Here is a 14801-nt window from a genome sequence, read left to right on the forward strand (position 1 = left end):
CTTTGGCCTGTTTCCTGCCAAGTCCAAGCTTAACCTCAGTTTTCCTAAGACAAAAGGCATCATTCATGCTGTGACAAATGACAATAATCAAGTTACTGATTAGCATAAAATTTCAACTGCTCCTTAGAACAATTGCATTTAATAGGCAATTAATCCTCAAGTGATGCCATGCCTATTAATAGCAATTGAAACTGTGATAACCCTAGTGCAGCCAGAACCGTTCGGCTGAATGTGTAAACATCTCTAAGTAGTGTACATATAGTGACTGGATTTATGATTATTTATATAACATTAAATTTGTATGAGTCAGTTTTTGAACACACACAAAAGAGAAACCTGTGGGAAGAGTAGGACAAAATATTGCCTCTGAGATATGAAGGCTGACATGAAATGCCTGTGTAATAGAGACCCCCAACATGATTGCTTTTTGCAGGGGAGCAGTATATCAAACAAGGATTAAAGAGCCATATTTTCAACCAATGTCCTTATCTCAAGTCACATCAGTGTGTGATCTCCTCCCTGTTATCAACAATGCTGAACGTGGCGATCTGTCTTTGTCCACTTTTCCACAGATCAAGCCTGTATTTCCTGTCATGCTGTTTCTTAGGTGTAGAAGCACTCAACAAAAAAGCCATTTCCTGATCAGTTTTTCCTCTTTTTTCCCCCCAAGAGGCACTCCACCAGGGGTGAAGTCAAACTGCTAGTGTGTATGGAGGTCCTGGGCTGCCCAGACAACAGGGGGTGGGCATTTGCACACTCTGCTGATGTGGGAACGCAACCCCAGTGCAAATCAGGCAGTGCTTGTACTGGCAAAATTATTGCCGGAGTGGCTCGTGAACTGATGGGACAATGGGGAGAAGGGAGAGGATCCTGGTGAGGGGTGTAGCTATGACTGGTGTCGTTTAGAGAAGTGTATATGAGTGTGAATATGAGTGTGAATGCAAGCCAAATTTCTCCACCATCCATGTAAGTGGGAAAGTGAAGAGATAAGGTTTGTCTCTCCATGAGGTGCCTTTGCAGTGAGCCTTTCCTGCACCTATACTTATCTATAAATATATATATAAATGTAAACTGGGCATGTCCGTTCCTCTCTAATGTTCAATGAAACCGCTTGACCGATAGCATCGAAATGTGGAGACAACGCCACATGCGAATAAGAGAGTAACCTAAGACACTTTCCGTACACAGATGTCACACCTGGGCCACATAAAAAAAACCAAAAAACATGTTTCAGAACACACAACTCATCCGAAAGTGCATGCTGGGAAATAGAACCCAGAAGCTGACAGTTCCTTTTCCAAGGGTGGGGGCCAAGGAATGGAGATACAGGGTGGGGGCCAAGGAATGGAGATACTAGGCCGAGCCAAGGCCTACAGACTAGGCCTTGGCTCTACTTTACAGCCTACAGACTAGGCCTCAGCTCTACTTTACAGACTAGGCCGAGTGGAGCCCTGCGTGGGGGGAGGAGGGGCCCGAATAGGTCATGGGTTGAGCCAGGGTGGGGGGAGGGGGGACAGGATACCTCATGAGTCACGACAGGATGGGAGGAATCACAGGGATGAGACACAACAACGGGGGGAATTGGAAGAGGGAAAAAAAACATAGTCCAGGGGGGGGCAGACACATCCTCCCCCTTTCCTGGGAAACAAGGACTCTGAGTCAGGCACAGCAACGCGTGCCCGGGCCAGCTAGTTTAAGGATAAACAAGATATAGAGCTGCCTCGCTATGTACAAAACATGCATCTAGTTTGGTCTTAAGTAGTCATAAACAAGTCTGTGACCTTGTATAATAAATGAAAGGCTTGGTTTTTCAAAAGTGCTGATCTACTGAGGTCCATGTTAACTGCAAATGGTTCATCGTGCTTCTTTGAAAGTCAAATCCCATGTAAGTAGTTTTGCTTCTTCGCGTCTAGAGAGATTAGCTTGCAAAAAAGAGAGAAAAGGCTTCCCTTTTCTCTTTGGGGAAATGAATAGAAAGAACAAAATATTTCAAAATGGATTGTAGCAAATTATGCTGTGCTTCTATGTTAGGCTGCAAGAACAAAAACAGCTCCCCCCTTCAAATAGGCGATTGTTAGAAGGCAACAAGGACTTTCTGCTTCTTCCTTGACTACATCATCCACAGTGTATGGTATGCTTATGATTAGTAAGCAAGGATCTCTCAGTGGACAATGGCTGTGACGCTAACTGGATGCAACAATGGAAATGAATGTTTGGCTCTCTTAAATTTTAGCAAACAGCAGCATTGCAGGGACTGAAGATTCAGATCAGAACTGCTGGACTCAGAAAGGGCCAAAGCTTTTCTCAGCATTTTTCCCTCTGCGATTTGTAGAGGCACATTTTAGCAAAATGTTTTTTTTTAATTGTTCTGAAAATCATACAGCTCAGCACTATACAGAAAAGTTTCATCTCCAAAGATCATCAGATATCTGTAGGTATTTTTCTAATTGAATATGGGGCAAAGTTAGTTTTCTGTTTCGATGTTTTCCAGATATGCTTGCATGTTGGTGAGTTGTTTGCAGACCTGTTTTGGTGCTTGTCAGTAAAAGAAAGGAAATTAAAACCAAAATAACATTTTAGAGAAAGGTAAAGAGCAGTCAATGGGGATTCAGGAGAAGTAACTTGAGGGTTCTGTTAAATGCTTTTTGATAGACACACACAAATAAGCAGAGGGAGAGGGAGAGGGAGAGATTCTATGGTGCTTGGTTCTAAAGCTTTGCTTCAATGCTCTGTTTTCTCCGTGGACTTCCAATCTATAGCATGCCTTTCTTCTATCATGGGTGGGATTTCTAGGACTGCAAAGTAAAACAAATGAACTCTTACCAATGGTTAGGCACAGAATCCAGGATCTGTTTTACCTACAGATCATGATGTGCTAAAATGTTAAAATGTCTATGTTTGAGCAATAAAGATGTGGACATCTGCATTATGCATCAACTAAAGTGGATTTCCATTCATTACATTCTTTGGGGAAACATTGCATGCAGAAGGAAGAGATTTATTCGCACTTCCAAACCAGAAATCCTATCATTTTCAATCTATGATTGATCCCCCATACTTTCTTAGCTTAAACTATAGGTTACATCTCACACTGCAGTTCCATTTCCACAAACTTTCACATGTGCAATGGAGCATCCTCTTCCTCTTCTGCTGCTTGCAGTCCTCTCATGTGCCTCAGAATCTGCCCCGGGGGTAGGATTTTGGGGGAGAGGGTATTTGCGGGTGGAAGAGGAGAGGAGAAAAAAGGACCTCATAAGACAGTTTATGACTCAGCAGCAGAAGTCTTTTCTAACTAATATGGCACAAATCATTTGAGGGTTTTCATTCACAAAAGTTTGCTGAAATAGAAAAAAATGCATTTTAAAAAAAGGGAGGTAGGGAAAGATTGTGTGAATTTGCATTAAAAGTTTTTTTATAAAGTTATTGGATTTTCTTTTATTTAAAGACTGCATACATCATAGGATGTGAAGCAATACTGAGACCATTGAATCTTGAGACCAAATTGAATAAATCTTAAATGCCCCAACATCAAAGGCACTGCCTCACCAGGTACTAAGATGAAAGCTGCTTGAAAGCCCAAGGATACATTCTGGAGATGATATGGTCCTGAATAATAATAATAAAAACATACATATGTGTATGTCTAGGCATGCATTTATCTTTGTTTTCTGCTATATTGGCATTTTCCTGTGAGCAGATATAAAAACTAATAGCTAGGCAAGGTCAAATGTTGCAAATGAGATAATCGGAAGACAGTAAATTGAAGACAGGATGACCTTTTGGAAGATTCATCAATGATTTACATACAGTAATTTGCACTCATCCTTTATCAGGCTGGAGGAGTTGCTCCACAATGTCGTCATCAATATACTTAAGGAAGAGGCTGTCCAACTGTGGCCAGTACTGCTGAAATAGCATGAGGTCCAAAATATTCCTTTCCTGTCGGGTAAGCAACAACCCAGTGAATGTTTCTGAGCCAATTGCATTTAGCAAGAGATAATGTTGCCAAGAACAAAAACAGGGACTTAATTCTGCTTATTCCTGTATGGCTAAGCAGGAAATCAGGTGAAGCCAGAGCCAGATTACAAGACTCTGTTCTGGACCATGTTCTGCAGGCAAATATATTATTACTATTTTTATCATTTATTTAGTGTCAACTGTGTGCCAAGGGCTTTAAGGTGACACAGCTCCCAGCCTGAGAGCTTCCTATCTACATCAGGCTGAAAATGGACTAGGGGGAAAGGTGAGACATAATTAGACAAGGAATGTGGAATGGATGAGGGAGGTGGGGCAGAAAGGTCTGACAGAGCACATCACAACAGTCTTCCCCACATTTGCTTTCACTGCTATGCACACTGCTGGTGAATGTGGATTTGAAACAACACATGCCACTGCATCAGAATTCTCCTGTGGTCAAGAGGTTCTGTATTGTACTCATTCGTTTGGAATTCCTGTTGTGTCCCAGTTACACATTTAGTTTCAGGCCACAGCAGAGATCAGCTTTGGATTGTGAGATGCTGAGACAAGATATAGTCCAAACAAGTGAGGCCAAGGCTAGGCCAGGGGTCAAGGGGCCAGTGGTAGGATGCTACTAGAGAGGGGTTAGAGCGGGTGGCGCTGTGGTCTAAATCACTGAGCCTCTTGGGCTTGCTGATCAGAAGGTTGGTGGTTCAATCTGTGCGATGGGGTGAGCTCCCATTGCTCTGCCCCTGCTTCTGCCAACCTAGCAGTTTGAAAGCACACCAGTGAAACCAGATAAATAGGTATCACTGCAGCGGGAAAGTAAACGGCGTTTCCGTGCGCTCTGGCACTCATCACAGTGTCCCGTTGTGCCAGAAGTGGTTTAGTCATGCTGTCCACATGACCCAGAAAGCCCTTGATCTGAAAAACGAGATGAGCATGGCAACCCCATAGTCGCCTTTGACTGGACTTAACTGTCCAGATATCCTTTACCTTTTTTTTTACCTGGCTAGTCAAGAATGGCACAAAGAATATGATGATGATGTTCAGGGGAATAAGTTGTTCAGACTTATGGGTTAGCCCTGAGAAAGTTGTAAGCTTCCATGAGCTGGTCTTAGCCTGTGATGTCATTCGATGATTATAGCAACTTAAGCACTGCAGCACTTTTTTACTCAAGTTTGGAGGAGAGGTAGGCCGACAGTGGCACGGGACATGATTGCTAGGTCCCCCTATCTTTGGAGGCAGCATTCAGTGCACTAGAGTTGTCACACACTGTAATAGCTCAGATTTTGCTTTGTAAAATGCATCTCTGAAGATTTTGTGAATAATCCTGCATTCATTTACCTATTTTTTTTTTTGTAATGAATGACAAACTGTATGAATGACAAGGATGGGTAAATATTTGGGATAAAGGTGAGCTCTGCAAGATTGCTGAAGATGAGAAGCAGGTTCCTGTGGCTGATAGCTTCCTCAGATAAACAGGACTTCCAGAGAAAAGAAGTCATACATTCCAGTACACCCATGTCCTCTTGTTTAGAGGCACTCTGATTATCCTCCTTCACAATATTGCACACCAGAGATGATGGCCTGTGTCCATGAAGTGATGAAAGGAGCATAGAGTCCAAAATAATGTCTGCAATCAACATGCCAGACTACTTGTCATATATCAAAAGACTGAGGAAAGTATTAAAAATTTGGGGACAGAGCCATTTTGAGATTAGAAGGAGCAATGTGTGTTGGGAGATTCATTCCCCATCTGCAGTCATAGGATTGTTGTCTGTCATATGACTGTATGTGTTTTCATTCCACAAAGTGGATGTGACGTAGACAAGATGTTTGTCTACTGTTCTGTTCCTGAAGTGGAACTGTTGTTTCCTTTGTTCTCTCTTCACTGCCTGCTGTGCTAGAGAGAGGTAGCCATGCTAAACAGCTCTGAGACAAAACTCTGCATTTTGCCACAATAAAATAGTTTAGCCTCATCCAATGGCTTTCCTGTGTATGTTGTTTTTCAAGCTAACAGATTATTGCACCCCCGGACTCTACCCATCCCTATTGGGTACTGCACTAACCATCAGGTTAGACCAGGGGTCAGCAAACTTTTTCAGTCCACTGTCCCTCAGACCTTGTGGGGGGCTGGACTATATTGGGGGGGGGGTTGATGGACGAATTCCTATGCCCCACAAATAACCCAGAGATGCATTTTAAATAAAAACCACACATTCTACACATGTATAAACACCAGGCTGGTCCCACAAATAACCCAGAGATGCATTTTAAATAAAAGGACACATTCTACTCGTGTAAAAACACGCTGATTACCCGACCGTCTGCGGGTCGGATTTAGAAAGCGATTTGGCTAGATCCTGCGCCTGGGCCTTAGTTTGCCTACCCATGGGTTAGACAGAGCAACTGTCTTTGGTAACCATATCCTTGAAAAGCGTGAGTGCATGTGCTGTATGACCAAATGCTCTTGAGTAAATGAAATTGATTAAAAATAAAAACCTGGTACCACTACTTTGGTTTCTGTTCTTTCCTCTTCTTATCCTGGGTTGCATTCATGGAACAGATACCTGTAAATGTGTATGATTTTCAGTGCTGTTAAAATGCATTCACCAACAGACGGAGGGATTATCGGGTTGTTCTTGTTTTTGTTTTTATTACGTATTTTGTGTTTTTATATTGTGATTTTATGTTGTGAACCCCCCTGAGACCTGTGGGTATAGGGCAGTATACAAATTTTGATGTTGATGATGTTGATGGTGTGTTTCACACAATTGAACATTCTAACCCCACTCTCCATATCCAAACAAGATTGCTAAAAACAAATAATGCATCTTTAGAGAAGAATGGAATCCTGAAGTTTGAACATTGCCATCCGCATCTAAAAAGCAAAACCCTGTTTATTTTTATGGTTGTGGGTTGCACCCAAAGTTAGCATAGTACTTTGATGGGAGCAGGCCCTGAAAACTACTAAAACCAACAGGGTTTCAGAGAGCTGTCAGGTATTTTATGCTACTTTAAAGTAATACATACCAAGATGATGGGCTTCCTGCAGATTGTAAAGAATAAAGATGCAACATATATTTTATGTCTCAAGGATGCACATTTTTAAGACAGACAGTATAAGAATTAATGAATCACATAAACTGCTGCATCAAAAAGGCTTGCTTGGGATTAATGTGGTGTACATCTGAAGAAGACTTCCACTGCAGTTGAGTTATTGTATTTGATGTTGTTGTTTGTTTGTTTGTTTAAAAAAATGTCCTCTATTTTTCTATAGCATAAGATGAATTGCTTAAGAAACTTGGTATATTTGCATGGTGAAAAGGTAGTAGTAAAGAATTAAAGAAACAGGAGCAGTTCAGTGTAACTTTGAGCTTCATTGTCTTCACTCTAGTTTCCAGAAATCTACAATATTGTTTGAGACTATATTTTGGGATGCTTTAAATTGCTAATGCTATCAACAATCTGAGATTTTTTGCCATGCATCAGAAAACATTGTTGGCATCTGTGGAACTGAACAAAATAGCTAACAGCAATATTTGTTTCTGCACTTTGCTAGGGGAACTAAAATGAAATTATTTAGCTGGGGGGAATTCCCTCCCCAGAAAATGCAGAACTAGATGATGTTGTACTGCAAGCCTGTGCTGTACACATAAATTAAAACCAAAAATCATTTTCATATAAAATGGTATAAACTACATGGTTGCACTTTTGGATCTCAGGCCATTTGGCGGGCAAGAAAGCTGCTGTTCTGACAAGCTGATTGGAGAATTGACCCTATGTAAGAACCAGGATTCCACTATATTAGGCCTGGGGAAGCCACACCTCAACTGCCCCACACAAACCTATGACTTCACAGGGTTAACTTGAAACCAGTATGTATCTCTCACGGCCTAACCTACCTCATAGGGTTGTTGTGATAATTTAATGAGGTGTTATGTATTATTCATTTACTTATTTTTAAAAATAATACCCTGCTTTCTCCCTCCCACATACAAACATAAAAACAATTCTCTAATTATTAAAATTCAAATTATCAAACTGAAAACAAGAACACACCCTGAGCTCCTTGGAGAAAAGGCAGAATATAAATAAAGCATCAGTAACAACAAAACTGCTACAGCTACAGAGTTGATATTTTCAATGAGTTTAGTATCTAAAATCTTCAGATGTGCTGCTTTGTAGAGTGTGACCAGAAATAAAGTAGCTTGCTTCCAGATGACCTGTTTATTTAATATTCATCCTGATTTCTTTACACCAAGTTTACAGGGAAGTTAGTGTTGTAATATACAGTTACTGACTCACACGTCTGTGCCTGAAAGGGTTAACTTGTCCCCTGATCTCAAGGTGCCAGTGTGGGCATGGCTTAGCAGGCTCTCAACAGCCTCTGCCTTTGCCTTTGCCTTTTTGTATTCTTGCTTTCTGGAACAAGCAAAGTGCCATACAGCTCTGGCTCCCAACTGCAAGAAAAACCAAGTGTACTGAATCTCTCCAAAAGGTAGGTTTTATGGTCTGCATATTTGCTAACCCAAAGATTGTATAATTATTTTTGTAAGGAAACCAAGTTCTTTTCTTTTAACTCATTTGGGACCTTTTTATCTTTCTGTGAACAGATGGAGATTTGTTTGCTGCAACTTCTGTTAACTATGTGAGTGAAACATTCACTAATTTGCAAAGCTATGTGTCTGTGATTTATTCTAGCCTAAGTATTTTCATGGGGAATGTTTGTTTAAAGCTGGATAAGGGCAGATGTAAAACTAACCAGGTTTTAATGTGCATGGAACAATCGCCATTAACTCTGCTATGAGAGCGTAAGAATCTCTTTTCCAAACATCTCTCTACAACAGTTAGAGGGCATCAGCTCTTTATTGAAATTAATTCTGATTTGCGTCAAGCAAATTAATTCTGGTGTTGTGTCAAGCAAGTATTATAGCCCCACGCTTCCCAGTTCATTTTGCCATCACTTCCCATCTTGCATATAGTCTGATTTTGGGAAGAAAATGGCTTAAGAAAGCCAAGCACACTTTAATTGCATAACCTGAACTGAAAGGTAGGTGACTGAATCCCACCTGAAAACAGCAACAGTTTGGAAGCACCCTGAATTATTTTAGTTCCTTTAATTTAGGCAGGTCCAGATTTTCTTGCCCTCTTCTGTATCTGGTCTTCCAGTTCTCTAGACTGTCCAAATTTGGATTTCTATGGAACTCCAATATTTTTTTTTAGAGCATTTATTAAATGCCTTATTGCCCATAATAACATAGAAGAGCACTGCTGAATCAGGGCAGTAACCCATCTAGTACAGCATCCTGTTCCCACAGTAGCCAACCACATGCCTGTGGGAAACTTGAAAGCAGGACTTGATGCAACAGCAGCTGTCACATCTGTGATTCCCAACAACTGGTATTCCAATACATTCTGCATCTAATAGTGGAGGTAAAGCCTAGCCTGGGGCTGTCATGCTAGAACACAAGCAGGCAAAGTGTGGCGAGAGGGGGTCATTTTGTATGAGAGGAGAATATGTCCTACTATGCTTCATTTTATCCACTTTTAGGGGGACTGCCTCTCCTATAATCTACCACATTGCTCTTTCAGGGTCCAAGATGTATGTTGGAGCCAACTCCAAAAAGGAGAATCATCTGCCACATCTATTAAATCTATAGGGTTTGTGGCATTTGTGAGTAGCATTGCTAACAGAAAGACAGGAGACAGTGAATATTCAACAGGAGGATTAAAAATGCAGGCTCCTCTGCCTGGACAGCATCCTAAATTGAAAGTGTTCTCAGGGTGGCAAGGTTAATGAGTGTTATTTACAGAAACCAATTTGAGAACCTATTTAACTTCAACATCATGCAGAGATGAGTCCTGACCTAGTAAGTTAATAAATAGGGGTTTCCACATGCGCAAGACAGAAGCCAAGCACATAATTAGCAGCCCTCTACATTTGAATGAGCTGGGACATTGTGCAAACATTTAAAATATCAAAAGGAACATTTAGAAATAAAAGTTGGTGATGAGCCGGGGGGGGGGGGGGGAGGGGAGAGTCCAAAGACTTGCACAGAGTATTTAGGAGAGTTCATATGTTTCCTTCCTCTGTTTTGGAAGTGGTGGTGAAATCAAAATAGAAGGCATTTTATTTCAGCATTCTTACCCTGAGATGATTCTTGTCTGCATATCAGGAATTCTAATCACAGCCCTTGGTGATTATTCTGTCAGTCAAAAGCCACTGCAGGACTACGTAAAAGATGACACTGACACCCAAAAAACCATGTTCGGCTGAGGTGAATATTGCATATATTCTTTTGTGGGGCCGTTTCTTCCCCATGAAAGTAGGATATTCAGAGATTTTTCAGGGAATAATGTTCAGTGATTTGTGTCTTACCTTAAATATGAGGTCCCTGTGGTGTTTTCCACTCTTTCCCCTCTTTTCTTAATAAACAAAAACAAAACAACCACAAATCCTTGCTGCTACTTCACGTGGAACAGAATGCCCCTGGGACCTGACACTGGATATTTTATTATCTCTTCCTTACTTCATTTGTCACTATAGGAAAGTCTTCAGTTTTTCTCGCCACTGTACTGGGAGCTCACAATCCTGCTTTGCCCTTCACTTCCATATTCTGCAGCTGATTTCCCAAGCAGGATTTCCCAAACTGTAACGTTGACCTTCAGTGGTGCTATTACAATGCTTTAGTGTTCTGACTACAAGGAAGGAATACAGCAGTACAGCTTGCAGCTGCTTTCATCTTCAAGGGAAAGAAATACTACTAAAAGAGAGGCATTACTGAACATCCTACTACATTTCTTTACAGTTTGGGGGTGTATCTTATCTTAGAGGATAGTGGGATCTCATGCTATGAATAGAGCAGGGTCACATCTTTTTAAGAGACTATTACTGTATTGGGTTGCATCCCGTCCTGGTCCTACTCAGATTAGATTCATTGACGTTAATGAACATGACCAATTTATGTTCATTAACTTCAATGGCTCTACTCTGAATAGAACATAGCTAGATAGAACCCGTTGTTGTTGTTGTTGTCATGTGATATACAAGTAATGTATTCCAGCAGCGTGAAGATTTCTGCTCATGCAATAGAACAGGCATGTCCAACAGGTAGATCATGATCTACTAATAGATCACTGGACATCTGTGGTAGATCACTGGCTCTCCCCAAAGAAGCTCAGCAACTTCGGCTCCCCTAAAAAAAAAGCTCTACATCTTTGCCCTGAAGCTCCAAAACAGGGCTTTCCTTCCTAAAAAAAAGCTCAACTTTGACCTGAACCCCCTAAAACATGGATGGCTTTCCTTCCTAAAAAAAAGCTCAACAACCTCGACCTGAACCCCCCAAAAGCCAGTTTTTAACTCTGTGAGTAGATCGCAGTCTCTTGGAAGTTGGCCACCCCTGCAATAGAACTTCCCTCCTTGCAACACAAGCTTGCAGGTTCGATCTCCTTGTGGGACCGCTGCATATTCCTTCATTGTAGGGCTGGACTGGATGATCCACAGACCCCTTCCAACTCTACAATCCTATGATTCTATGCCCACTAAATATGTTCTAGGGGTTCTCCAAACTCTCTACAGCAGATTTGGGGAGGACATGGGGTGTGCTGGGGCGAGGCGATAGGTGGGAGTTCTGTTGGACAAGCAGAAATACTTGCATTGACATGCAGGTGAGGCTACCCATCTGTCAAGCACTTGACGTCAATATGTCATACAGTATTAACAAGTGGATTGGGTCGCCCACCTGTAAAAGTCTCTTGCACTTTGCAAGTCACCTCATGTCCCCCTTTTAAGCACCTAATCTCGGAGTCTTAAAAGGGGAATGGGAGGACCTCTGAGATTAGGGATTTAGGAGGAAGGAGAAGACTTGCAAAAGGCTGGCAAGATACTTTGTGAGGCTCCCCCTTTAATCACTGGTCTTGAAGGCTTAGAAGGGAAGCAGAAGATGACTTACAAAGTATTTTCCAAATATCCCTACACTTCCCTTTTAAGCTTCCAAGATTGGGGACTTAAACAGGGAGGAGGGAGACTTGAATAAAGCTGTAAGCAATCTTAAAGCCTTTGCAAAAGGCTCTTTGCAAAAGCTGCCATGTGCAAGCCATTTCAAAAGGCACTTTTCCACAGGGCTTTAATCCTTGCTCATCTGATTAAATCCTGCTGTCTTGTCTGCATGAACTTGTTCTCTTCTGAGAACAGGATAATGTGGCCAATAGAGAATTAAACCCCTCCATTCTGTCTGTCAATTGATGTCACCACCGATATCAGGCAATGGGTGGCTTGACTGATAGTGCTTTGGGAGAAACAGCCTTGCAGGACTGATTAGACCAGGACTAAGTGAGATGTTCCCCACCCTGCTTTATTTTGTAGAAGAAACCATGATTCTTTCATCTTGGCCTTTGCTCATGCCCAACATTTTAGTCTCTTTTCTTATTAGTCTAAATGAAGATGGACTTTCTGCTGCACCACATGAACATCACCTATTTAAATGCTGCTGGAGCTACAGACTGATTAGATTGCATGGCAAGATGAGGTGCACACATCAGAAAGAAACATAATTAACTGGGGCAGGAGGTCAGGGAGACAAAACGGGGAAGAAGAGCAGCAGAGTGTGCGTACAGGAACTGGAAATCAAACCATTCAAATCTTGTTAGTTGTAATGGAAACAAAATGTCAGGTTATCATCAGATTAGTCAGGCCAGCCTTAGAAGAAGGACAAAAAAGGCTTACTTTTTCTTCAGCAATAGAACAGATAATTTCCCATTAAACAAATGGCAGTCAGGAAGGTTTCAATGACTACTGTAGATACTGTATACTCAAATCACAATAGCCACAAAAATTATTGTCATGTTCTTTCTCTTTCTGCTAAGAAGAAAAGACCTTGTTCTAAAATATGGGAAACTTGTGTACGAAAAGGCCACCATGTCAGTGAAGAAACAGTTTATCATTTATTAGTTGCATACACATTGACCCTATGACTACCCCTTGAAGCAAGTTTTTTCCCCCAGGCACATCTTATTTCTTTCATGCCCCAAAGCTCAATTGTGGGACTTCTCCAGGAAAAAAACCACAAAGTGCCTCCTCTTTAGGAGCAGCTAGAGTCATTGTGAGGAACAAATCACCATTATGCAGTAACAAATGAACAAAATCACTTTCCTACAGTTTTAGAACCAAAATGAGTGCAAAGGTATGGGGCACATGACTTTTTTTCAGCTGGAACTTGCCGGAACTCAATCCCGGCATCTCTCAAGTGGGCGTCATTGCCATTATAAGACAATTCATGATCAGTTCCAACACCTTTTTCTAGAAAAATAGCACTGATGGGGCATACAATAGCACTGATGAGGCATACAAACAAACGTTTCTTTATTCAAGCCTAGACAAGGATATGTTAGACCCAAATTTTCCTATGTAATAAATTTGGTTTTATCAACAGTCAGAAGCAGAAGCTGAACATTGACAGCAGAGAGAGAGAGAGAGCACCATTTTTCTCCTTTCTGTGATTCCCAATCCTCTAGGAGAGGACTTGTTCAGCAGTTAGTATTCCATATGTAATCTACCACGAGGTATTAAAAGCACCACAGGAAGTGGCATGAATTTAGGATAGTGAATTTTAAAGTACAAAGGAAGGGTGCTTCCCTAATGGCTGCCTAGGGATTAAAAATCAAAGCCTTGACTGGTTTAGTTCAAATAATGAAAGATTTGTTTCTAGAATGGCATTTTAGGTAACAACCCTACTCAAATTTACATGAGATTAAGTTCTGTTCTGTTCGCCTGAAAAGACTTAATTCTGAGTAGGGAGGCACTGCCAACGTCCTAGTGGAAAGTTACTCTTCCTGGCAGATGTCCATTATACGGTGCTTGTTTTGCTTCTAATATGTATCCGGTATGTATTATATTTGCATAATGAGATAAGATTTCTGTAATAATGTTCAATAGAAGTCAAATGAAAAATCCCAAATCTCTTATTGCATTCTGGTCACCTTTGACTGTATTAGATTTCTTGATGGGGCAAGTCATTCTGAAGTTGCTGAGACAGAAGCTATATTGATCTGCCAGGAAAGTCAAACAATGCCAGATGCCAACGTCCTGCTGAATGCATAACAACATTAACATATTTATGAAACAGATAACTTTGTGAAAAGCAAATAACAGGTGCGCAAATGTGTAAAGATAATGAATATTTGGGGAGTGGGGAAGAGAGAAAGAAAACCTTTCAGTTAATCCAACTGGTGCTGACAAGACAAGGAGACCTGATGGCAATGAAATGTACAATGAGCATCTTGTAAGGAAGAGCACAAGTAATAAAAGATGTTGCTAGCCTCTTAACTAGCTGCCCTAGCTGGAAGAAACCTTTCAGGGACACGGCTATCAGTGGCTATCAGCATTATAGCTCTATTCAACTATATCCAGTACCAGAGACAGTGTGTCTGAGACACAAATCCTGGGGAACAACAGCAGGAGGGGATTACTGTATTCATGTCCTGCTTCTGAACATTGCATAGGCATCTAGTTGGCCACTGTGGGGGAAAGGATGCTGGATAAGATCATCTTGTATCGCCAGTGCTGGATTTACAATGCTTCTACCAATGCTTAAATTTCAGCAATGCTGTACTTTCATTGCGTAGATAAAGAAGAGAACAAGGTCTTGTTTCTCATAACCAGATGCTATTAAGTTTGGGCCTCTCAAGGTCTCCTAGCCCAGGACATCCAGTTTCCTTAATCTGGACCTGTCCCCACAGGTGGATTAGCAGTATAATTTTGCTTTCCTACTGCTCACACGTTTCCTGTTGCACCAAGAGGTCAGCTTCATAATCCTGCTAACGTTTAACCTTTGTTCTTC

The sequence above is a fragment of the Zootoca vivipara genome, chromosome 8 (genome assembly GCF_963506605.1).
Source record: "Zootoca vivipara chromosome 8, rZooViv1.1, whole genome shotgun sequence".
NCBI lineage: Eukaryota > Metazoa > Chordata > Lepidosauria > Squamata > Lacertidae > Zootoca > Zootoca vivipara.